The 26,744-nt window shown below is 46.7% G+C and overlaps 1 long non-coding RNA gene across 1 annotated transcript in view; it reads right to left on the reverse strand.

Moving 5' to 3' along the window:
* Positions 1-897: 897 nt before the first annotated feature.
* Positions 898-26,744, reverse strand: part of LOC134957949 (uncharacterized) — a 42,950-nt gene continuing 17,103 nt past the window's right edge. The window contains exon 2 of the long non-coding RNA XR_010186811.1: positions 898-1,767. This is a non-coding gene — a long non-coding RNA (uncharacterized LOC134957949). The remainder of the gene's footprint in view (positions 1,768-26,744) is intronic.

The raw sequence follows: 26,744 nt of genomic DNA on the forward strand, positions 1-26,744 counted from the left end.
AGAGCGCTATATATATACAGGGATAACCTTATATAAGTGTTTTTCCCCTTATAGCTGCTGTATGTTTTAATACTGCGCCTAATTAGTGCCCCCCTCTCTTTTTAAACCCTTTCTGTCTGCAGGGAAGAGCCAGGGAGCTTCCCTCCAACTGAGCTGTGAGGGAAAATGGCGCCAGTGTGCTGAGGAGATAGGCTCCGCCCCCTTTTCGGCGGCCTTATCTCCCGGTTTTTTGTATATTCTGGCAGGGGTTAAATGCATCCATATAGCCCAGGAGCTATATGTGATGCATTTTTTGCCATGTAAGGTATTTCTGTAATGTTTTATTGCGTCTCAGGGCGCCCCCCCCCAGCGCCCTGCACCCTCAGTGACCGGAGTATGAAGCGTGCTGAGAGCAATGGCGCACAGCTGCAGTGCTGTGCGCTACCTTATTGAAGACAGGAACGTCTTCTGCCGCCGATTTTCCCGGACCTCTTCGCTCTTCTGGCTCTGTAAGGGGGCCGGCGGCGCGGCTCCGGGACCCATCCAGGCTGGACCTGTGATCGTCCCTCTGGAGCTAATGTCCAGTAGCCAAGAAGCCCAATCCACTCTGCACGCAGGTGAGTTCGCTTCTTCTCCCCTTAGTCCCTCGATGCAGTGAGCCTGTTGCCAGCAGGTCTCACTGAAAATAACAAACCTAAACTAAAACTTTCACTAAGAAGCTCAGGAGAGCCCCTAGTGTGCACCCTTCTCGTCGGGCACAGAAATCTAACTGAGGCTTGGAGGAGGGTCATAGGGGGAGGAGCCAGTGCACACCAGTTAGTCCTAAAGCTTTCTTTAGATGTGCCCAGTCTCCTGCGGAGCCGCTATTCCCCATGGTCCTTACGGAGTCCCCAGCATCCACTTAGGACGTTAGAGAAATAATGTTAAAAAAGATATTTTATTGGTACAAAAGACCATAAAAACAGACATAAAACAAATGTATCAACCTTTGACCAAAAACACCGCCACCGGCTGAACAGGCAAGAAATGATTGATGGCAATCCTCCTAGGTCCGGAATCATAGGAGAAACTTATATATCATAAGCATCATACTATACCCAACAGCCAATGGAGATGTCCTTAGTCAAAAGGCCACAGCACACTAACGCGTTTCGGATCATTGTCCTTTTTCAAAGTGTGCTGGAATATCACCCGGAAGTCATATTTATACCTCCTCAATCCCGGTCACGTGATATATATTAACAAGTGGATAAAAACCTTTATCTTACATAAAATAATTATATAAATCTATATGAGAGTAAACCATTACAAAAAAGTCTCTATTGATACAGTGTATTTAACATTATACATTCTATTCATAAGCGACCGTTTGTATGACGACAATAGTGAGACGTCATCAAAGAGCGCATATCACACAACGCCTATCTGGACCATATATTATGCAGGAGATCTTATGCCATCGTTCGGAACACCAATATACACAATTCCAGTTATAAGTAACTCCTAAAAAGAGTCCATAACATGTATTAAAATTCTACATCTGGTATTTGGCCCGCACGCCATTAGGGTAGCCGGGACGCTTCGTCCGTGACAACTTCCGGTAAGAGTCACTGGCACAGGAAGTGATTCGACTCTGTATCCCGGTTCAGTCTCTCAATGGTGCGTTGCAAGGCAATCTCGAAGCGTCCTATCACGCTCTCCTTATTGGTGGCTCATGTGTATATGAAGATCCTCTTATTGGTCCAAATAGAATCCTTAAAAACACCGTCAGATCCATTTTCCCCGATACTCAAAAAAGAAAAAGGATATATATTAGGATTCAATTATCCTTACCCATACATCCTATAAGAACCACTTAAGCTCAAATTCTGCATTTAACCCATTCGGCATCATTGTTTTCATTTTATATATATATTGCGCATCTCCGCCTTAGCCAAATCCTCCTCCCTTGTGTCAGTACGCCAATTGGATTTGATACTCTGTATCCCACAAAAAAATACTAAGTCCTTTGTATTGCATGCATGAATGTCTTTAAAATGAGAAGACACATTATGTGTAGGTAAACCCTTTCGTATATTTCTAACATGTTCTGCTAAACGCTCCTTGAGTTTGCGTTTAGTCTTTCCGACATATTGTCGTCCACAACTACATTCCAACAAATACACGACCCATTGACTGTGACAAGTGATGAAATCTTTTATTTCATACATCTTGTTCGTCTGGTTAGATTTGTACTCAGTAATTTTCGATGTGCCGTGTTTACAGGCTTTGCACATACTACATGTGCCACACCTGTAGAAACCTTTAGAGGTAATTTTCCCTGTATTAGTGTTTAAAGGTATTACACTTTTAACCAAATTATTTTTCAGGTTTTTGGCCCTCCGATAGATAAATTTAGGTCGCCCCGATATATGTTCTTTCAACATGGGGTCTTTAGTGAGTACTCCCCAATGTTTCCTAAAAATGGTCTCTACTTGTTTATATTGGCTATTAAAACCCATAATAATAGCTACATCATCGGGTGTATCCTTATTTTTTATCTTAGAGGAAAGTAATTGGGTTCGATCTAAATTAAGACAAGATTGGCGAGTCTGTTCAATGTGATCAGGGTTAAACCCTTTAGCAATGAAATTTTTCTTTAACGACTCTGATTGACGTAAGTAGGTCTCCTTTTTAGTACAATTCCGTCTTATACGTTGGAATTGACTAGTTGGTATGCTCTTTAACCAGTTCTTATGATGATTGCTTTCATAATGAATAAAAGAATTGCAATCGGTCGGTTTGGTGAAATTCTTTGTTAGAAGTCTCTCATCTTCTACATATATTGTTAGCTCTAAAAAGTTGACCTGAGAGTCACTTATATCAAAAGAAAAAACAATATTACACTCATTTTGATTTAATTCATTACAGAATATATCAAGGGACTGCCGATCACCCTTCCATATAAACAACACATCGTCTATATAGCGATTTCTGACACTTTTTATCTTCAAGTCATGGGGATGGCCATGGGGACCAGGTTTGCGCCGAACTATGCTAACCTCTACATGGGCGTGGTCGAAGACAGGCTCATGTGGGGGGCAGGTTCTGCACGCACCTGCTCTTCTATGGCCGTTACATAGACAAACTGTTTTTTATTTGGAATGTGGATCCAGACACAGCTTCAGATTTTGTTAATTCTCTCAACACCAACACTTTTAATCTAGTTTTTTCACATACCTATAATTCTTCTAGGATAACCTTCCTGGATGTGACCCTCGAGATAATTAATAACTCCATTCAGACATTTAATTACATAAAAGAGGTAGGCAGTAATGCCTACCTACATTTTAAAAGCGCTCATTAAGCCCCCAAGAAAAAAAATATCCCAAAGGGGCAATTGATGCGAATCAAACGAAATTGTTCTTCCAACGAATTATCAAACAAGACAAAGGGATGTTGGGTGCTTTTGAAAGCTAAGGTTATCCCAAACAGCTCTTAACTAATGCCTATTATGAAGTACTTAAGATGGATAGAAGACAACTATTGATACCTAAGTCAAAACAAGAAACCATCTTTCCGCAAAAAGAAATATCATTTATCTCAACCTTTAACAACAGGTCAGGTGAAATTAGACGAATTCTAAAAAATAATTATAATGTATTAAAATACGATCCTTTTTTAAAGGGACTGCATACCTAGGTTTATTTTTAAAACAAGCCGTTCACTTAAAACTATCTTGGCTCCAAGCTTGTTAAAATGTATACCATTGCAGGATCATAAAGCCTTAAGTACAACATCATGGTTACCTCTTAGACAGAAAGGTTTTTATAAATGTTGTAAAACAAAATGCATAACATGCCAATATGCACTTAATAAAACTTTACAATTATCTACACCATTTGTGGATAAAGACCACACAATTACAAGTTTCTTTAACTGCGATACCAGCTGGGTAATATATTTGTTATACTGCGGATGTAACCTAAAATACGTAGGACGAACCACAAGACCATTAAAATCTCGCTTTACAGAATATCGAAGAAATATTATTAAGGTTAATAACCATAGTATCCGCAGACACTTTTGTAAGTGTCATAATTGGAACCCGGAGACACTGAGAGTGACTGGTTTGGAACATATCCCAGCAACAAAACGTGGTGGTGATAGATTTGGTAAACTATGTAGGCAGGAGATATATTGGACTTTTCAGTTGAACTGTCTACATCCTCAGGGGCTCAATGAAGAAATAGAGTTGAACACAATACTATGAACCGTTGTTCTGAGTGATTTCATTGATTTATTATCTCTGGGTCCGAAAATGTAAAAGAATGAAGTCCCTAATATGCAATAACCACTTAACTGGCATGGTCAGATTTCATGCAACTGCGCTGTCCCACCCTGTCCCCCCGTTTTTTGAGGAGGAGATCCGTTCTGCAGATGTGCATAATATAATGTTTAAATATTTTAAAAAATACTTTTACAACTTTATTAAATAAAATAAATTTTAAAAAACAATGTTGTTAACGCTTTTGAAGGGAAAAATCGTCAATTAAGTGGTTTTAAATGTGTCATTTTACTTTTGTATGACAAATTAGGTATTATTTAAAAAAAGTATGGGATCTATATCAAAGATCCATTTATAAATATTCTATGGAAAACAAGAAGTTAGGATTCCGGGTATGCGTTCCATGGACGTGAATTTGCCTCCCACCACGGCACTTCCTAGCCATGTGATGGGATATTCATTCCAAGGACGCAGGTTTGCGTACCGTGGTGGCATTTCTGGTGTCTGATTAGATTTAATTAGGACACGAGTGTGGGAGGAGCTTCGTATACTGGGACTCCCATAACCGCGATCATGTGACCACAAGACGGGACACATGCCCGGAGAGAAACAGCGTGTCTATCTGTACACACGCTGACATCGGATCAAGGGCAATGTGACCAGGAGAAAGGTCACATGACCACAATGCACAACCTCTCCAGATAAACATTAAAAATAGGACTTTAATACCTACCAGTAATTCCCTTTCTTGTAGTCCATAGGGGATACTGGGATGGATTAGTACCATGGGGTATAGATCCATCCCAGTGTTCAGTGTGTGCTGGCTCCTCCCCTCTATGCCCCTCTACAATGTTCAGTGTGTGCTGGCTCCTCCCCTCTATGCCCCTCCACAAGACTCAGTCTAGGAAAACTGTGCCCGAGGAGACGGACATACTTTAAGAGAAGGAAAACATATAACAACAGCGGTGAGGTAACAAACCAACACATAACAACAGGAAAGGATAGCCACACTAACCAGAACAAAGGATAGCCACGCTAACTAAGCTAAAATGATAGCAACGCTAACTCAAACAGTAATAGGAACAGCAACAGCAGACCCAACCAAGAACTTACAACCAGGTAAGCAGGAAACACGAAGCACTGAGGTGGGTGACCAGTATCCCCTACGGACTACGAGAAAAGGCATTACCGGTAGCTATTAAATTCCTATTTTCTCTAACATCCTAGGCGATACTGGGATAGATTAGTACCATGGGAAAATACCAAAGCTCCTAGAATGGGTGGAAGAGTGCTGAGACCCCTGCAAAACCGTCTGACCAAACTGAAGGTCTTCACCGGCCAAGGTATGGAACTTATAGAATATGTGTTCGAACCTGACCAAGTAGCCGCTCTGCACAACTGTAAGGCCGAGACGGCATGGGCAGCCGCCTAGGAAGGACCCACTGACCTAGTGGAGTGGGCCTGAATAGAACCCGGCAGTGGCAATGCCGCAGAAGAGTAGGCCTGTTGAATGGTTAACCTGAGCCATCGAGCAATGGACTGCTTAGAATCAGGACATCCAATTTTGGTAGCGTCATAAAGGACAAAAAGCGAGTCAGACTTCCTGTGACGAGCTGTCCTCTTGACGTAAATCCTCAAAGGCCTAACCACATCCAAGGACTTTGGAGCAACCGATGTGTCAGAGAGTACCGGAACCACTATCGGTTGATTAATGTGAAAAGCCGATACCACTTTTGGCAAAAACTGTGGGCGAGTCTTGAGCTCCGCCCTATCCTCGTGATAAATCAAATAAGGGCTCTTACAGGATAAGGCCCCCAATTCTGCCACGCGCCTCGCAGAGGCCAAGGCCATTAACATGACAGTATTCCAAGTAAGATATTTCAATTCCACCCTGTGTAAAGGTTCAAACTAGTCCGATTGGAGAAAGGTCAAGACCACATTGACGTCCCACGGAACCGTGGGAGGGACAAAGGGTGGTTGAATGCAAAGGACACCCTTCAGGAATGTCTGCATTTCTGGAATTACAGCCAATTGCTTCTGGAAGAATATTGAGAGGGCCGAAATCTGAACCTTAAGGGAGCCCAACCTTAGGCCCATATCCACGCGTACTTGCAGGAAGAGCAGAAAATGGCTAAGTTGAAAATCCACAGTAGAATATTTTATACCCTCACACCATGAAACATATTTCTTCCAGATTCGGTGGTAATGCTTAGACGGGACCACCTTCCGGGCTTGGACCATAGTCGTGATAACCCTGGCGGGAAGCCCTTTCCTGGCTAGAATCTCCCTTTCAACCTCCAAAACATCAAACGAAGTCACAGTATGTCTGGATAGACGAATAGGCCTTGCAGAAGAATATCCTTGAGAAGCAGTAGAGGCCAGGGCTCCTCGAGAGACATGGTCAGAAGGTCCGCATACCAGGCCCGACGAGGCCAATCCGGGGCAATTAGAATTGCTTGACTGTTTTCCCTTTTGAGTCTTTTTAGAATTCTGGGAATGAGCGCAATTGGAGGAAACAGGTATACGAACTGGTAAGTCCACGGTGATGTCAGAGTGCCCTCCGCTGCAGCCTGCGGATCCCTCATCCTGGAACAGAAACGTTGCAGCTTCTTGTTGAGACACGGAGCCATCTGGTCTATATGTGGACAGCCCCACCGGTGAACCAGTTGCTGAAACACCTGAGAATGAAGGCCCCCGGATGGAGGTCGTGCCTGCTGAGGAAGTCTGCTTCCCAGCTGTCCACGCTTGGGGTGAATATGGCTGAGATGGCCCTTGCGTTGGCTTCCGACCAGAGGAGTATCCGTGACACCTCTCGCATTGCGGCCCTGCTTCTTGTTCCTCCCTGTTGGTTTATGTACGCCACCGCCATGGCGTTGTCAGACTGTACTTGTATGGCTTGATGTTGTAGAAGATAGGAGGCCTGCAGAAGAGCATTGTAAATTGCCCTGAGTTCCAGAACATTTACAGGAAGCGAAGATTCCTGACTCAACCAATTTTCCTGGAACTGAGCACCTTGGGTCACTGCCCCCCAGCCCCGGAGGCTGGCATCCGTTGTTAGCAGAGTCCGTTGTTAGCAGACTGGGTGCTGAAACTCCAGCCCTCCACAAGGTGAGAGACTTGTAGCCACCATAACAGGGAGATCCATGCTCTTGGCGACAGAGCTATACTCTGGTGCATGTGCAGGTGAGACCCTGACCACTTGTCCAGCAGATCCAGCTGGAACGGACGGGCATGGAACCTGCCGTACTGGATTGCCTCATAGAAGGCCACCATCTTTCCCAGTAGGTGGATGCAAAGGTGAACAGAGATCCTGCAAGGTCTGAGCACCAAGTGGATCATAGCCTGGATTGTCAATGCCTCATCCAGGGGGAGGAACACCTTCTGAGACACCGTGTCCAGTATCATTCCCAGGAACTGAATCCTTTGTGACCGTTCCAGGTAAGATTTCCAGAAATTTAGAATTCAACAATGATCCGTAAGAAGGCGAGTAGCAAAGTTGATGCTGTTCAGCAGACTCTCCCTGGACACAGCCTTTATCAGGAGATCGTCCAAGTAGGGAACTATGTTTATTCCCATCATACGGATTTGCATCATCATCATCTCCGCCATGACTTTTGTGAATACCCTTGGGGCTGTGGAGAGACTAAACGGTAAGGCATGAAACTGGAAGTGGTGGTCTAGAACAGCGAATTTGAGATAAGCCTGATGAGGGGGCTATATTGGGATGTGTAGATAGGCATCCTTGATATCCAGGGATACCAGGAATTCCCCTTCTTCCAGACCAGAAACCACCGCCCTTAGAGATTCCATCTTGAAATTGAACACCCGAAGATACGGGTTCAGAGATTTGAGGTTCAAGATCGGCCGCACCGAACCGTATGGTTTCGGTACCACAAACAGACTTGAATAAAATCCCCTATTGTGTAACAGGGGAGGTACTGGAACAATAACCTTTGTCTGTAGTAGTTTATGAATAGCATCCTGAGAAGGTAACTCTTGAAACAGGGGAAGCTGGCAAGCTTGACTTGAAGAATGTGAGAGGAGGGGTGCTTGAAATTCCACCGGCAACACTGGGATATGAGGTCCCTCACCCACGGGTCCTTGCAGGATTTCGCCCACACATGGGCAAAGTGTTGAAGTTGAGCACCCACCTATAATTCCCCCTGCAGTTGGGGCCAACCGTCATGTGGTTGGAAGCACCTCTGGCTCTGCCTCTAAATCTGGCCACACGAAAGGACTGCAGAGAGGGCCCAGGAAAGGGATATCTAGCCGGAGGCCCAGCAGACGGCAAATAGGTAGACTTACCCGCCATTGCTTGAGAGATCTACTTGTTCAGTTCTTCCCCAAACAAGTCATCCCCTGTAAAAGGAAGATTTTCCACTCCTTTCTTGGAATCAGCATCCGCTGTCCATTGTCGCAGCCACAGAGCCCTGCGAACTGAGACCGCCATTGCTGTGGCACGGGCATTAATGAGGCCTATTTTCTTGATCGCCTCACTCATGAAATTCGCAGCATCCAGGATATGATGCAATAGAGTCCGGATCTCGTCCTGAGGTAGCGTGTCAAACCCCTCTATTATATTATCAGACCATTTTACCATGGCTATTATAATTCAACCACAAGCAATGGTGGGCTTCTGTGCTACGCTACGCCACCGCAGTATAAACTGATTTAAGTGTAGTCTCAATTTTACGGTCAGCAGGGTCTTTGAGAGAGATAGTACCAGGTACAGGCAGCACAATATTATGTGACAGCCTGGACACTGAGGTATCCACACACTATGCTCAGGTGGGAAAGGGAAAGAATTTAGCAACCGTTTAGGGGTTTGAAATTTTTTGTCAGGATTGACCCATGCTTCTTTAAAGACTGAGTTTAATTCCTTGGAGACAGGGAAGGTGGCAGAAGATTTTGGTTTTATGTTAAAAAACAATACTTCCTAAGGTTCTGTCTCTTTATCCGGTATGTTGAGGACTTCTCTAATAGAATAAATTAGGGCCTCCGCACCTTGAGACAGAGTATTGTCCACCTCCATGTCTACCTCACCTTCATCGAAATCTGGCATTTCATTATCAGAGTAATCCTTAGTGTGCTGGGGGGAACACCAGGGTGGGAAAAAGCACCCTCCCTCTCTGTCTGATGTTTGTCTGTGACCCCTCCCCCTCTCTAGCAACTGATATATAATTATCTCCAATAATGATCGAGCAACTGCCACTGTTTGTCTGCTTGTGTGAGAAAGGCATTGAATGGGAGCAGTATTTGGAAGGCATGCTGTTCCTTGTAGTGCTAATGGGAGATCCTGGAAGTGGCTCCCGGGTAAGATAGCTCTCTGTCTGGATGTGTTTTAGTAATATCCTTTATCATGAGGCCCTACTGTAGACAAATTACATGGCCCTATGTGGGCACTGCTATTATGTAGTGTTAGGACTGCTGATATCAGAGAAGCCGTGAAGTGGCTCAGCAGATAAACATGCGTTTTCAAACATGTGTGACCAATTATCTGAATTTCTATTACCAGATAGATTCAGGTATGGTTACAGGTAATTTTTAGTGTGCTGGGGGGACACCAAGGGGGGGAAAAGCACCCCCCTCTCTGTCTGGTATTTGTCTGTGACCCTTCCCCCTTCCTAGCACCTGATACATAATTATCTCCAGTAATGATCGAGCAACTGCCACTGTTTGTCTGCTTGTGTGAGAAAGGCATTAAATGCAAGTTAGCTCTCTGTCCGGATGTATAATAGAATAACAAATGGCCAGCACTCATGGAGACTGTAAAAAGCATTTGACACAGTTGTAAATGTCAACGTTTCAGGGCCAGTGCCCTTTTATCAAGACTGGCCCTGAAACGTTGACATTTACAACTGTGTCAAGTGCTTTTTACAGTCTCCATGAGTGCCAGCCGTTTGTTGTTTTATTACATATTCTGGAAAGCAGGGCACCGGAGCAAGCTGTTTGTGTATGAGACAGGAGTGTCAGACTTCTAGACTGTTATATATATATATATATATATATATGTAAAGAAACAGATGAGGAGCACAAGGTATAAGTAATATGGTTGTAAGCATTTAATTAGTAGAAGCATATGCATACGTACATCTCAGAAAGAAACAAGCGGCTCGATGTACCGGACAGCACCAGGGGAGCGGTCACTAATCACAGCTCATCAACCGATCCCTTATTCGGGACCACACAGGAACAAGTCAGCAAGGACGTGAATACATCAAGCGTCCAGTTACCATGCCAACGCGTTTCGTCACAAGGACTTCGTCAGGGGATGTTTCCTCGTGACGAAACATGTTGGCGTGGTAACTGGACGCTGGATGTATTCACATCCTTGCTGACTTGTTCCTGTGTGCATACATCAAGATGCTTGTTTCTTTCTGAGATGTACATATGCTTCTACTAATTAAATGCTTACAACCGTTTTACTTATACCTCGCGCTCATCTGTTTCTTTACATGTACTCAAATTAAGCCTGTGGTACGGCTTTACCTAGAGGAAGCAGCGGAGGACAAAAGATTCTAATCAGGAGCTGAAAAATGGAAATTTGAAATACATTTGGACTGGTTTGAATGTTGTGCGATTAATTTTCTTGCTGCTACAAATGTTATTTATATATATATATATATATATACACATATAACACTGGCAAAACAACATGGGGTAATTCAATTGTGGGCAAATTAGCACAACACCCTCCGCATTTTATATTGGTGGGATCTCGTTCAAAAGATTTCACTACCATTCTATGTAGTGAGTACTTTTGAGTGAAAGGGGTGCAAACTGTGTTGGGTGAAAAATGTAAAATGTTGAGGAATCAGCAATTTACTGTAGTTTGGACACTGATGTGTGCTACCAAATTGTATCTCAATCCCAGACAAGGGTTCATTGGCCATAGGCCTTACAGAGATTTTCCTATTGCACCAGTTGTGGCCAACTGATGCCATTTATATTTTTGTCCTGATTATTTTGCAGATAGTTTTTTTTAAGGGGCTTCTGTTACGTTCCTGATGCTCAGAACTAGAAAGATGTTGCGAAGTGAGTCCAGAGCACCAGGACGTGACGCTGAAATAGGGAGGGAACGGGAATAGCCCCTAGCACCCTACCTCCGTTGTTTTATCCGTGTGGTCAGTTCACGCCTGAGTGACTATGGTTTCTTGGGCCCACGGCAGCCGTGTTTGAAGGGCGGATTAGGTCTGCCCAACTCCGATGCCCCCAGGTCTTAGAGTGAGACAAAGCGTGAACCGAGACAGGATAATAACAAGGGGACCTCTAACTAAAGCAAACAGAAGCTAGGGGCTATTAACTACCCTAAAACTAAATATATGTGCGGCACGCCGCCAAAGGAAAATAACAACAAAAGATATCACTGTCCACTCCCCCACACGGCACCGCCGAGTTCCGGGGAGGACAGTGAAAAGCGGAAACCTCCGCAAAAACCACCAATACAAAAAGTACCAAAAGGACTAAGCGGCCTAGGCCGCAACACGCGGCAGAAGCCGCTACTCACGAAACCGTGAGAGAACCCCAACAAACGAGAACCCCCAGATGACTGCAACAGGTTCACTTGAACAGGAAAGATTCCCAGGACCGGCTTCAGAACTCCAGGACTCAGGAGCACAGGGAGCAGGATCGACCAGATACAGCTGACCAGGAACAGACGTTACAAGGCAGGAACAACATACAGGAAGCTATCACCGGCGCCTGTGCCAGGTAGTGAGGGAGAATATAACAGGGAGCCCTCCAATAGCTGCAGCGAAGCTTAATTAGTAATGTCGTGCAGCTGCCCTGCTGCACGACCAGAGCTAACAGGTGTATTGATTGATAGGAAGCAACGGGGAACGCGGTTCGTCTGTGGTGTCCCCGTTGCTAAGGGTCCGGCGGCTACGTGTGCACGGCGTCCCAGCGTTGCCAGGGACCCGGCGGCTCAGCGCGCACGGTGTCCTGGCGTTGCTAGGCGCCGGGCAGGCAGGAAGGGAGGTGCGGCGGCCGTGAGCATCGCTCGGAAGCAGACTGAGCGGCGCCGCGGACCGCGGCACCTAACAGCTTCTTCAGCTGACCACATTCTTTGTGGCTGACCTCGACAGTGTGTATTCTGTAGCAGACACTTGGCAGAAAATTAAATTTGCTCTTAGTCTCACAAGATGAAATAATACCTATCTTGTGACATAAAAAGCTGATAGCTCTGCAAACCGACTTAAAGGAATGCACTACAGTATATTTCTTTTTTTTTTTTTTAACTTGTGTAATTTTTTTAGTGAAGTTTTTCAGGGAAAAACAAAAAAAATAAGAATTTACTCACCGGTAATTCTATTTCTCGTAGTCCGTAGTGGATGCTGGGAACTCCGTAAGGACCATGGGGAATAGCGGGCTCCGAAGGAGGCTGGGCACTCTAGAAAGATTTATGACTACCTGGTGTGCACTGGCTCCTCCCACTATGACCCTCCTCCAAGCCTCAGTTAGGACACTGTGCCCGGACGAGCAGACATAATAAGGAAGGATTTAGAATCCCGGGTAAGACTCTTACCAGCCACACCAATCACACCGTACAACTCGTGATACTATATCCAGTTTGACAGTATGAAAACAACTGAGACTCTCAACAGATGGCTCAACAATAACCCTTTAGTTAACAATAACTATTTACAAGTATTGCAGACAATCCGCACTTGGGATGGGCGCCCAGCATCCACTACGGACTACAAGAAATAGAATTACCGGTGAGTAAATTCTTATTTTCTCTAACGTCCTAGTGGATGCTGGGAACTCCGTAAGGACCATGGGGATTATACCAAAGCTCCCAAACGGGCGGGAGAGTGCGGATGACTCTGTAGCACCGAATGAGAGAACTCCAGGTCCTCCTCAGCCAGGGTATCAAATTTGTAGAATTTTGCAAACGTGTTTGCCCCTGACCAAGTAGCTGCTCGGCAAAGTTGTAAAGCCGAGACCCCTCAGGCAGCCGCCCAAGATGAGCCCACCTTCCTTGTGGAATGGGCATTTACAGATTTTGGCTGTGGTATGCCTGCCACAGAATGTGCAAGCTGAATTGTACTACAAATCCAGCGAGCAATAGACTGCTTAGAAGCAGGAGCACCCAGCTTGTTGGGTGCATACAGGATAAACAGCGAGTCAGAGTTTCTGACTCCAGCCGTCCTGGAAACATATATTTTCAGGGCCCTGACAACGTCTAGCAACTTGGAGTCCTCCAATTCACTAGTAGCCGCCGGCACCACAATAGGCTGGTTCAGGTGAAACGCTGACACCACCTTAGGAAGAAATTGGGGACGAGTCCTCAATTCTGCCCTATCCATATGGAAAATCAGATAAGGGCTTTTACATGATAAAGCCGCCAATTCTGACACTCGCCTGGCTGAAGCCAAGGCCAATAACATGACCACTTTCCACGTGAGATATTTTAGATCCACGGTTTTTAGTGGCTCAAACCAATGTGATTTTAAGAAAACTCAACACCACGTTGAGATCCCAAGGTGCCACAGGGGGCACAAACGGGGGCTGAATATGCAGCACTCCTTTCACAATGTCTGAACTTCAGGTACTGAATCTAATTCTTTTTGAAAGAAAATCGACAGAGCCGAGATCTGTACTTTAATGGAGCCTAGACTTAGGCCCATATTCACTCCTGCTTGCAGGAAATGTAGAAATCGACCTAGTGGAAATTCCTCTGTTGGGGCCTTTTTGGCCTCGCACCATGCAACATATTTCCGCCACATGCGGTGATAATGCTTTGCCGTAACATCTTTCCTGGCTTTAATAAGCGCAGGAATGACTTCTTCCGGAATACCCTTTTCCTTCAGGATCCGGCGCTCAATCGCCATGCCGTCAAACGCAGCCGCGGTAAGTCTTGGAACAGACAGGGCCCCTGCTGAAGCAGGTCCTGTCTGAGCGGCAGAGGCCATGGGTCCTCTGATATAATTTCCTGAAGTTCCGGGTACCAAGCCCTTCTTGGCCAATCCGGAACCACGAGTATCGTTCTTACTCCTCGCCATCTTATTATTCTCAGTACCTTTGGTATGAGAGGCAGAGTAGGGAACACATAAACCGACTGGTACACCCACGGTGTCACTAGAGCGTCCACAGCTATCGCCTGAGGGTCCCTTGACCTGGCGCAATATCTCTTTAGCTTTTTGTTGAGGCAGGACGCCATCATGTCCACCTGTGGCCTTTACCAACGGTTTACCAACAGCAGGAAGACTTCCGGATGAAGTCCCCACTCTCCCGGGTGTAGGTCGTGTCTGCTGAGGAAGTCTGCTTCCCAGTTGTCCACTCCCGGAATGAACACTGCTGACAGTGCTAGTACGTGATTTTCCGCCCATCGGAGAATCCTTGTGGCTTCTGCCATTGCCATCCTGCTTCTTGTGCCGCCCTGTCGGGTCACATGGGCGACTGCCGTGATGTTGTCTGACTGTATCAGTACCGGCTGGTTTTGAAGCAGGGGTCTTGCCTGACTTAGGGCATTGTAAATGGCCCTCAGTTCCAGAATTTATATGTAGGGAAGTCTCCTGACTTGACCATAGGCCCTGGAAGTTTCTTCCCTGTGTGACTGCTCCCCAGCCTTGAAGGCTGGCCTCCGTGGTCACCAGGACCCAGTCCTGTATGCCGAAACTGCGGCCCTCTAGAAGATGAGCACCCTGCATCCACCACAGTAGAGACACCCTGGTCCTTGGAGACAGGGTTATCATTTGATGCATTTGAAGATGCGATCCCGACCACTTATCTAAGAGGTCTCACTGGAAGGTCCTCGCATGGAACCTGCCGAATGGAATTGCTTCGTATGAAGCCACCATTTTTCCCAGGACTCGTGTGCAACGATGCACCGATACCCTTTTTGGTTTTAGGAGGTCTCTGACTAGAGATGACAGCTCCTTGGCTTTCTCCTGCGGGAGAAACACCTTTTTCTGTTCTGTGTCCAAAATCATCCCCAGGAACAGTAAGCGAGTGGAAGGAACCAGCTGTGACTTTGGAATGTTCAGAATCCAGCCATGCTGTTGTAGCACCTCCTGAGATAGTGCTACTCCGACCAGTAACTGCTCCCTGGACCTTGCCTTTATAAGGAGATCGTCCAAGTATGGGATAAATAAAAACTCCCTTTTTTTTGAAGGAGTATCATCATTTCTGCCATTACCTTGGTAAACACCCTCGGTGCCGTGGACAGTCCAAACGGTAGTGTCTGGAATTGGTAATGGCAATCCTGTACCACAATCTGAGGTATTCCTGGTGAGGAAGGTAAATAGGGACATGCAGGTAAGCATCCTTGATGTCCAGGGATACCATGTAATCCCCCTCGTCCAGGCTTGCAATAACCGCCCTGAGCGATTCCATCTTGAACTTTGTTATGTAAGTGTTCAAGGATTTCCATTTTAAAATGGGTCTCACCGAACCGGCTGGTTTCGGTACCACAAACAGTGTGGAATAGTAACCCCGTCCTTGTTGAAGTAGGGGCACCTTGACTATCACCTGCTGGGAATACAGCTTGTGAATTGCCTCTAGCACAGCCTCCCTGCCTGAGGGAGTTGTCGGCAAGGCAGATTTGAGTAAACGGCGGGGGGGGAGACACCTCGACTTCCAGCTTGTACCCCTGAGAAACTACTTGAAGGATCCAGGGATCCACCTGTGAGCGAGCCCACTGATCGCTGAAATTTTTGAGGCGGCCCCCCACCGTACCTGGCTACGCCTGTGGAGCCCCCGCGTCATGCGGTGGACTCAGAGGAAGCAGGGGAAGAATTTTGATTCTGGGAACTGGCTGGTGCAGCTTTTTCCCTCTTCCCTCGTTTGACCCGCCTGCTTTTTTGAAGCCGAAAGGACTGTACCTGATAATACAGTGCGTTTCTTAGGCTGTGAGGAAACCTGAGGTAAAATATTTTCATCCCAGCTGTTGCTGTGGATACGAGGTCCCAGAGACCATCCCCAACCAATTCCTCACCCTTGTAAGGCTCTATGTGCCTTTTAAAGTCAGCATCACCTGTCCAGTGTCGGGTCTCCAATACCCTCCTGACAGAATGGACATTGCAATAATTCAGGATGCCAGCCGGCAAAATATTCCTCTGTGCATCCCTCATATATAAGACGACGTCTTATGTTCGCAAAATAGTATCCCTGTTTGAAAGGGGTACAGACCACGCTGCAGCAGTCTGCAGGTCTCAGTCTAGTACCTGAGTGTGTAATTACAGACTTCAGGATAGCCTCCTGCTATTTATCAGCAGGTACCTTCAAAGTGGCCGTATCCTAAGACGGCAGTGCCACCTTGACAAACGTGTGAGCGCCTTATCCACCCTAGGGGATATCTCCCAGCGTAACTTATCCTCTGGCGGGAAAGGGTACGCCATCAGTAACTTGTTAGAAATTACCAGTTTCTTATCGGGGAAACCCACGCTTTTTCACACTTCATTCACTCATTTGATGGGGGAACAAAACACTGCCTGCTTTTTCTCCCCACACATAAAACCCTTTGTTTTTAGTGGTACTTGGGCTAATGTCAGAAATGTGTAACACATTTTATATTGCCGGGATCATGTAACGGATGTTCCTAGTGGATTGTGTATATGTCTCAACCTCGTCGACACTGGAGTCAGACTCCGTGTCGACATCTGTGTCTGCCATCTGAGGGAGCGTTGATGGCCTTTGAGACGTCTGGGCAGGCGCGGGCTGAGAAGCCGGCTGTCCCATAGCTGTTACGTCATCCAGCCTTTTATGTAAGGAGTTGACACTGTCGGTTAATACCTTCCACCTATCCATCCACTCTGGTGTCGGCCCACAGGGGCGACATCTCATTTATCGGCATCTGCTCCGCCTCCACATAAGTCTCCTCATCAAACATGTCGACACAGCCGTACCGACACACCGCACACACACAAGGAGTGCTCCAATGAGGACAGGACCCACAAAAGCCCTTTGGGGGGACAGAGTGAGAGTATGCCAGCACACACCAGAGCGCTATATAATGCAGGGACTAACTGAGTTATGTCCCCTATAGCTGCTTTTATATAATTTATACTGCGCCTAAATTTAGTGCCCCCCCTCTGTTTTAACCCTGTTCTGTAGTGTAGACTGCAGGGGAGAGCCAGGGAGCTTCCCTCCAACGGAGCTGAGGGAAAAATGGCACCAGTGTGCTGAGGAGATAGGCTCCGCCCCTTTTTCGCGGACTTTTCTCCCGCATTTTTATGGAATCTGGCAGGGGTTAATATACATCCATATAGCCCTGGGGGTTATATGTGATGTATTTTTGCCAGCCAAGGTGTTTATATTGCTGCTCAGGGCGCCCCCCCCCAGCGCCCTGCACCCTCAGTAACCGGAGTGTGTGGTGTGCATGAGGAGCAATGGCGCACAGCTGCAGTGCTGTGCGCTACCTTGGTGAAGACTGATGTCTTCTGCCGCCGTTTTTCCGGACCTCTTCTTGCTTCTGGCTCTGTAAGGGGGACGGCGGCGCGGCTCCGGGACCGAACACCAAGGACTGGGCCTGCGGTCGATCCCTCTGGAGCTAATGGTGTCCAGTAGCCTAAGAAGCCCAATCCGGCTGCAAGCAGGCGAGTTCGCTTCTTCTCCCCTTAGTCCCTCGCTGCAGTGAGCCTGTTGCCAGCAGGTCTCACTGAAAATAAAAAACCTAAATCTATACTTTCTTTCTAAGGGCTCAGGAGAGCCCCTAGTGTGCATCCAACCTCGGCCGGGCACAAAATCTAACTGAGGCTTGGAGGAGGGTCATAGTGGGAGGAGCCAGTGCACACCAGGTAGTCATAAATCTTTCTAGAGTGCCCAGCCTCCTTCGGAGCCCGCTATTCCCCATGGTCCTTACGGAGTTCCCAGCATCCACTAGGACGTTAGAGAAATGTTCTTTGCCTGACTACCTTAGCTAAGGTGATTATAGCGCGTAATTGGTTTGCTACTTCTTCCCCTAATGTGTACAATTGGCGAGCTCTAGTGAATGAGGTGTCAGGACATGAGAGGTTTACACATAGGTCTAGAGGGACCCTGCCCCATTACTTTAGCAAGTGGTATAGGTGGAATACCTCCCGTCTGGCTGCAGCTGGAGCACTATTCTCTAACTGATTGAGGCTTAGTATGTGAATTTGCGAGATTGTCGTGACACTTATTATCTTTTTCTATGTGACACTGTGACACAGATTGCATTATTTGCTGTATTTTTCATGTACTTTTTTCTTTGTTTTGTTTGATGTTTTGGTTTTGTTCTGTATTTAATGTATTTGTATAATGCCGGGCAGTAGGATTCCTCTAAGTCTAGCGCAAACATACACAATGTAGGAGAGAGGGGGGGCAGCGTAGGTTCAGTGAGCAGAATGTCCGACCAAACTGCTTCCCAAAAGGCATATACAGTGGGGCACAGCCATAATAAATGCCAAAAGGTAGCTTCAGGGGCACCACATCTTGGGCAGGTACTACCAGGCCGTAGACCTGCTTTACATAAAGAAACTGGAGTTCTATACGTCCTATGCAAAACAAAGAAATAAACCTGCTGGTACTTGACACACTGAGTAGTATATTTAAGATAGCACAACACCTGGAGCCATTGGTCATCTGTAAGTGAGCCAATATCTTGCTCCCACTTAAGTTTAAGTTGGTCAAATATATTCGGGCAGAAGTGGGCATTAAGACTACCATATAAAATGGAAACTTGGTGACTTGTACCTAAATTCATAACCATGTCTTTAATCGGGGAATCAGAAATGGACGGAGGCGAGGCCCCAAACTGTGCCTGCACCGCATGGCGGAGCTGTAGATAGCGATAAGATCTATTGGATATTTCAAGCTCCTCCTTCAGTTGTGTGAAAGATTTGAAAACACCGTTATCATACAGTTGTGAAACTGTGGTAAGGCCCGCCCCAATCCATATGTTGTCTTGTGAGAGCTGCAATAACTCCCTATACGCTGGGTTGAACCAAAGTGGCGTGTCAGAATCTGTACCTCGCCATGCATAGTAGGAGTGAGTTTGGCGCCATACAAGTAGCGACTGACGGAGTAAAGGAGGAAGACCAGCAGTAGAAGAGGCAGAGAGAAGGAACTGGACAGGGGAGAAGTGAGACCCCACATACTCGGCAAAGAATCTCTCAAACGTGGGACTATCCCTACTGAGAATCCAATTAGACAAATGTGCAAGTTGAGCAGCTAGATAATAGGCCCGGAGATTGGGAAAGCCCAAATCTCCATCCAATTTAGCCCTAACCAGAGCTCTCAGGGCAACCCTAGGCGTTTTGTCGCCCCAAACAAAAGAGGAAAGCACACTATCAATGCTAGTGAAAATTTTCTTGGGGATATAAGTAGGAGAGTGCTGCAATAGATAAAGATATTTTGGTTGTATCACCATCTTGATCAAGTTAATGCGACCCGTGACAGTAAGGGGAAGCTTCTTCCATATATGAATCCGTCGCTTCAGATCCACCGTGACCTGGTCAATGTTTTGATGTATAAAAGACTTAACATTAGGAGTGATCCAGACACCAAGATACTGAAAGCAAAGGGTCCAGGTCAAGGAGGACACAATAGGCAATGGGTCAGGAAGAATACCAGATATGGGAAAGACATTAGATTTATTCCAGTTGATAGTCAGGACGGAATAGAGGCCAAATGTATCAACTATACCTAGAAGGGAGGTCAGGGAAGCATCAGGGTCTCTGAGAAACAAAAGCATGTCATCGGCATATTAATGCAATAACATCCTCATGTCCGTCAATAGTAATGCCCCTAACATCAGGGGACGCTCTGATGAAACACGCCAATGGTTCCACAGCCAGGGCAAAAAGGGCAGGGGACAGTGGGCAGCCCTGTCTAGTACCACGGGACAAAGCAAATGGGGATGTTACATAGCCATTGACAGATATTCGAGCCACGGGGGAGGAATAGAGTAATTGTACCCAGCGTATGAATTTGGGGCCAAAAGCAAATCGTCTAAGGACTTCCCACAAATACTCCCATTCCACAGAGTCGAAGGCCTTGGCAGCATCCAAGGAAACCACTACAGCCCCCGGCTCGGGCTGGTCCCCCATCTGCAGGTGACAAAACAGTCGCCTCAAATTTTGGAGAGTGGACTTGCCTGGCATAAATCTTGTATGATCATCATGAATGATCGAAGTGATAACACTATTGAGTCTAAGTGCCAGAATTTTGGCCAAAATCTTGACATCAGTAGGTAGCAATGAGATTGGGCGGTAGGATTCTGGGGCCGTAGGGTCCTTAACTGGTTTGAGGATCACCACAATAATAGCTTCGGACATAGAGGGAGGCAAACGAGCACCCTCCAACAAGGCATTAAAGAGAGTCAAAAGATAGGGGACAAAGTATGCACGATATTGTCTATAGACTTCAACCGGTATACCGTCGCTACCCGGGGCCTTTTTATTAGGGAAGGAGGCAATAGCTGCCTCAACTTCCTCTGGAATGATATTAGCATCTAAAAAATCTATTGATTGTTGGGACAACTGCGGTAGGATAATACATGAAAGATATTGCTGTAGTTGACTGGAGGTATAAGTGACTTTAGAGGCATACAACGAGGAATAAAAGGACTGGAAAACCTGGGCTATTTCAGGAGTGGCATATACCATTTCGCCCTGGGCATCACAGATCTGCTGAATGGAACCCCCAGTTCTCTCCCCCCGAGCTAGAAAAGCCAAGTAACTACCCCCCGTGTCCGATTGTGAATAGAGGGTGTGCTGGGAGAAAAGTAATTTGCGCCTTGATTTATCAAGTAAGTGGTCAGACCAGGCTTTCCTGGCCAAATCCCACCTCACTCGGTCACCAAAGGTCTTAGTAGTAAGGTAAACAGACTCAGATTGGGAGCAGGCAAGCTCCAGGCGCCCCTCCTCCTCCCTACTAGATCTCTTGACACTAGCTATTTGTCGTATGAAGGAGCCCCGTAGCGAAGCCTTAAATGCATCATGTTTAACCAGTTGATCAGAACAGGACGCATTATGAACCTCAAAATCACTCCATTCACGAGCCAAGGCCTCATGGTCAGTCAACAAGGTCAACCAAAAGGGATTCAATTTCCAAAGTTTAGCCCCACAGACAGGCACAGAATCTAGGGCCACCAGCAAGGGTGAGTGGTCCGAGATTCCCCTCTGTAGGTACTGGACATCTAGTATTCTAGTAGTGAGATCAGGGGAAACGAGGGCCAAATCTATTCTCGAGAACGTGTGAAAGCTGGCCGAGTGGCAAGAGTATTGTAGTTGTTTGGGGTGTCTCAACCTCCAAACATCCAGGAGCCCAAGCTCGGAAACCAGCCTTGCAAACGGTGTGGGGGACGGGGAAGCAGAGGGTAGAGAAGGGGGAAGCTCAGCCCACCGATCTAAAACTTTATCTAAAACATTATTGAAATCTCCGATGCAAAGGACCGGTGCTGAGGGAGAAGTAGCAATAAAGACATTGCCTGCCGGAGTACTTCATTATTGTAGGGGGGGGGGGGGGGGATATAAACAGCAAGTATGTGCAAAAGTGTACGGTTAACATAGGCCCTAAGGAATACATACCTGCCATATTGGTCAATTTGGCTATGAACTAAGTGGAAATTAACTGACTTCCGCACCAAAACTGAAACCCCCCTGGAATTAGCAGAAAAGGTGGAATGATAGGAGAGACCAACCCAGGGTTTCCTGAGAGCCAAGGTTCTAGTACCAACCAAGTGCGTTTCGGAGAGGCATATGACATCTGCCTTATACTTCCTCACCTGTGATAGAACCAGAGCTCGCTTGATGCGGTCATTCAGGCCCCTCACATTCCAGCCGAGTATGCGGAGTCCATCAACCCCTGCAGCCATGAGTATAAGAAAGAAAGGACAGAAGGAGAAAAGAAGCAAGGGGCGAATATGGAGAGGCAGGAGAAGAGGAAAATCCAAGGCAAGCAGGGCACGTAACAGAGAGGAACCCAGAGTGTAGAGAAGGAAGGAGCAAAGGGACCACTGCACCCCCCCCGGAAACAGGCAGAGCATCCGGAGACCAGAAGGCATATATAAGAAAAATCATAGACACATTGCAGTTCAAGAAAAAAAATAACACAGTGACACATGGAGCAATACATATACAAGAAAAAAAAAAAAAAAACTGCCCAAACCCCCCCCCTCCCTGCATATCCATCCCAAACTAGACACGACTGGATCCCAAAAAACCCAACTAAACTAAAGCTGAAAACCTATAACAACCCCAGGGAGTAGAGACAAGTATTGCCTCTACAAAAAGGCTATATCCTAGCATTCAGCTCCTAAAATTAAAGATCGTCCCCGCTACATGGATAGCAGGAGTACAAAACCCAGGAAACAATGCGACCCCTGAGAGAGAAACAGTCCTCAGATAGGGGCCCGAGGTCTACGCTCCAGCCAGGCCTCCGCCTCTTGAGGGGTATTGAAGAAGTGTGTGGAGCCATCATACACCACCCTTAAACGTGCCGGAAACAACATGGCATATTGGATTTGATGGTCACGAAGCTTCCATTTGACCTGAAGGAACTGCGCATGCGACTTCTGGACATCTACGGCAAAGTCCGGATAAACAGAAATATCATGGTTGTCAAATTTCAAAGGACCCTGTGTGCGGGCCAGCCGCAGGACCGCATCCTGGTCCCTGTAGTGTAGGAAACGGGCTATGAAAGTGCGTGCAGGTGCGCCCGGGGGAGGAGCAATCGGTGGGCCCTCTCCACAGAAAACTGAGGACCAAAGTCATCGCGTTGAAATAATCGGAGAAGCCATGTTTCCAGGAACGATTCTGGGGAGGAGCCCTCCGCTCTCTCCGGGAGGCCCACAAAGCGGACGTTATTACGACGTAGTCTTCCTTCAATATCAGAAAGCTTCGCCTTAACTGCCGACATTTGAGTTGTGAGATTGGAAACTTTATCTTTAAGAGGATTGGTGACGTCTTCTAGGTCGGAGATACGGTGCTCCGCCTCCCCCACCCGTTCACGAATCTTTTGCATGTCATGCCTGATTAAAGTGATATCCACCTGTACTTGGCCGATTTTATCCATCACTCTGTGTTCGGACGTGGATATGGCCAAAAGAATTTGCTGCGTCGACTGGGACGTGTCATCCTCTCGAGGAGGTGTCCCCGAGGGGGAAGGGGGGGATGGGGGAGCAGCACCCCGGTGGGTTGGGAGGAGGACTGAGAGCCTCTAGCATATTTTTCAAGCTTAGCAGCAGCGGTAGCAGCAGCAGCACTGCCCCCACGCACCATGACGGGACACGGGTGGAACACGGGGATGGAGGTAGAAGTAGCAATAACAGTAGAGGCCAAATGGGAGAACAATGCTACTGAAGTAATGCAGAGAGAGGACTCCTGCAGCGATGACATAGAACAAACAATACGTGCTTACCACAGGCTGTAAAATCTTCAGGCTTCCAGAGTCTCACGTAGGTGAATGAACACAAGCAGGGAAAAGGAAATCTTTAGTGGCAGCAGTCAGGCAGTATAATCAGCAGCAGGCTTTCAAGTGGACCCTCTTGGAGAGTAGTGTAGATAGGGAAGCGTCAACCAGCAGTGTAGGTAGAGTAGGATAACTGCAGGTATCCAGGCAGCTCCGCAGGCAGAGTAGTGCAGACAGGGAGGCTCCGACCAGCAGTGCAGGGAGGCAGGGGACGTGACGAGGGACGGTCCGTGCAGATAGATGCACCCCCGCACTGTCAGCAACAATCACCGCCACACAGGGACATTCAGCCCGCCAGACGCAAGGTGGAGGGAGACAGGGGCACACGCCGACCTCCGGATCAGCAGAAACAGCACGGGTGAAGGGAGCTCCGTCCCAGCGCTTCCCCGGCTTCCGCTGTTAGTTCTCAATATGGCGCCGCACTTCCGGCCAGACGGAAGGAGTGAGGCAGAGCGGTGTAGGCCGCGATCCGTCCAGCAGCCGCCCAGGGCAGAAACACAGTCCCGCAGACCCCTCAAAATGAGCAGGGCTAAGAGTCACAAAGGGTGAGCCAGGTCAGGAGCGGTCACCAGCGGGGGAATCAGGATAAAGAAAGCAGGATAAACGGAGCTCTAACTCCTAGCTCCTTACTCCATGCTCGGCCAAGCCACCCCCCACAGTATATTTCTTAACGCTTGGATAGACATTAAGTGGAAAGAGATAAAGTATTAACCAATCAGCACCTGTCATTTTTCAAAAACAGTCTGTAAAATGGCAGTTAGATTGTGATCGGTCATTACTTTATCTCTCTCCAAGGTTTAATACAGTACATCTGCCCCCAGGTACCAGAGGAGGTACTCTATGGTTGCAGATATGGTATTGCACTCACCCAGGTTGCAGTTTATTAAACAAAGGCTAGTTTGTACAGCACCAGTGCTGCAAGTATGGCGGTATTGCGTACCGGGAAGAAATTCCCAGCCGGTATGCAGTACCGTCGAGCCGCCACCTTGCAGACACCGTGTTGGAGAGAGGAGAGCTCAACATGCACCTCTTCTCTCCTGCCCAGTCAGGCGGTTTCTCCTCCTTTGAGTCTGGACTCCGGCAGCGGCATGTATTACACTGAAACGCTTGTTTGTGAGCCAATCAGAGCTCGCGGACCGGCAGCCAATCAGGAGCCGCCACTGCTGGACCGCGAGCTCTGATTGGCTTGTGGACAGGCGCCAGATCTGAGCTACAGGACGCAGCCGCCACAGGAGACCAGTCCCCGGACTTAGGGCAGGAGAGGTGCGTGCTGCGCTCTCCTCTCCCCGACAGCAGCAGCAGACATTGCCGGCCCCAGGCAGCAGCAACAACAATGGTGAGTTGCACTGCTGGGGGCATATCTGGCACTATGGGGGTATATGTGTATCTGGCACTGTGGGGGCATAACTGGCACCGTAGGGGCATGTGTATCTGGCAACGTGGGAGCATATCTGGCACTGTGGGGGAATATGTGTATCTGGCACTGTGGGGGCATATCTAGCACTTTGGGGGCATGTGTATCTGGCAACGTTTGGGCATATCTGGCACTGTGGGGGGCATATACGTATCTGGCAATGTGGGGCATATCTGGCACCATGGGGGAATATGTGTATCTGGCACTGTGGAGGCATATCTGGCATATGTGTATCTGGAACGAGGAAAAGGGCGATCAGGCACTGGTCAAAGAGAATTAAAGCAACACATAATACAAAACAAAAATTGGACAATTGTGACCATGGGAAAAAATTCCCAAATATAAGTCCTAGTTGGTGGTGCGCCCAGAGCCAGGCAAGTGCATATACTGATAAAGAGAGAAAAAGAAGGCTCTTGTGTGGGCGCACTCTTAAACAGTTATGACAAATTCAGTAAAAGTTGACAAAAAAGATTTTAAAATATTAAAATGTTCTGGTCTTTACGCACAGGGCATAATTAGAAAGGATGTAGACACATAATTGTCATACACCCATTTCCCATTTGAATGTTCTGAATATAGCTGGATGAGGGCAAACAGTGACAATTAGGACCCCTTGTCACTGCACCCCCACTGAGTGAGGGCAGACAATTTATCAGTAGTTATCTTTTGTCTTTCTATTGCTGGTGACCAGGAGTGTTTACGGTACTGACCAACTATTTGGTCTTATCTACGCCAACTCACTCATTATTTTGACCATTTTTTGGTCCTATTAATACAGAATTTCTGTACTGGTCAGGGGAAATGGGTGTATGACAATTATGTGTCTACAGCCTTTCTAATTATGCCCTGTGCGTGAAGACCAGAACATTTTAATATTTTAAAATCTTTTTCGTCAACTTTTTCTCTTTTGGATCATTTGGTGGGTTTGCTGTATCCTTATTTTAAATGTCCTAATAAACTATATGTTTTAATATCTCTATTTACATATTTACTGAATTTGTCATAACTGTTTAAGAGTGCGCCTACATAAGAGCCTTCTTTTTCTCTCTTTATCAGTATATGTACTTGCCTGGCTCTGAGCGCACCACCAACTAGGACTTATATTTGGGAATTTTTTCCCAGGGTCACAATTGTCCAATTTTGGTTTTGTATTATTTGTTGCTTTAATTATCTTTGACCAGTGCCTGATCGCCCTTTTCCTCGTTACATTAACGGTCTATGCTGTTCTAAATAACAGCCTCTGATCTGGTAGCACGGTCTGTTCTTTTGAATTCTTGCATATAATCTATTTTTTCTAATTCCTTACCACCCACTGAAACTTTTAGCGGTTTTCTTCTGATTTTTTAATTACACATTTGCGCATATTTACACACAAGTAAATCTTCATTTTTTGACTTTGTGACTTGTATCAAGTATGACCACCTTTTCGCTCAAAACTGAGTTACTGAGGCGTCACAATTTAGAAAATTTTGTGGATCCATTTTCGGATACATATGAACAAGTTACTCCCAATTCGGATTGGCGGACCTCCATTTCCAGATTACAAAAAAATCTGCAGAGAAGGACACGGCTCTCTTGAGATGTTACAACATTAGAAAATTACATCAAGCACAAGATAGCTCCCCAGGATCTGAGACCCAAGGTATTCCCCTCCTTCCCACTCGCGACAGATAATTTGAAGACCGAATGGGAGGTGGCCCTCCTCAAATG

Source organism: Pseudophryne corroboree, chromosome 9, assembly GCF_028390025.1.
Source record: "Pseudophryne corroboree isolate aPseCor3 chromosome 9, aPseCor3.hap2, whole genome shotgun sequence".
NCBI lineage: Eukaryota > Metazoa > Chordata > Amphibia > Anura > Myobatrachidae > Pseudophryne > Pseudophryne corroboree.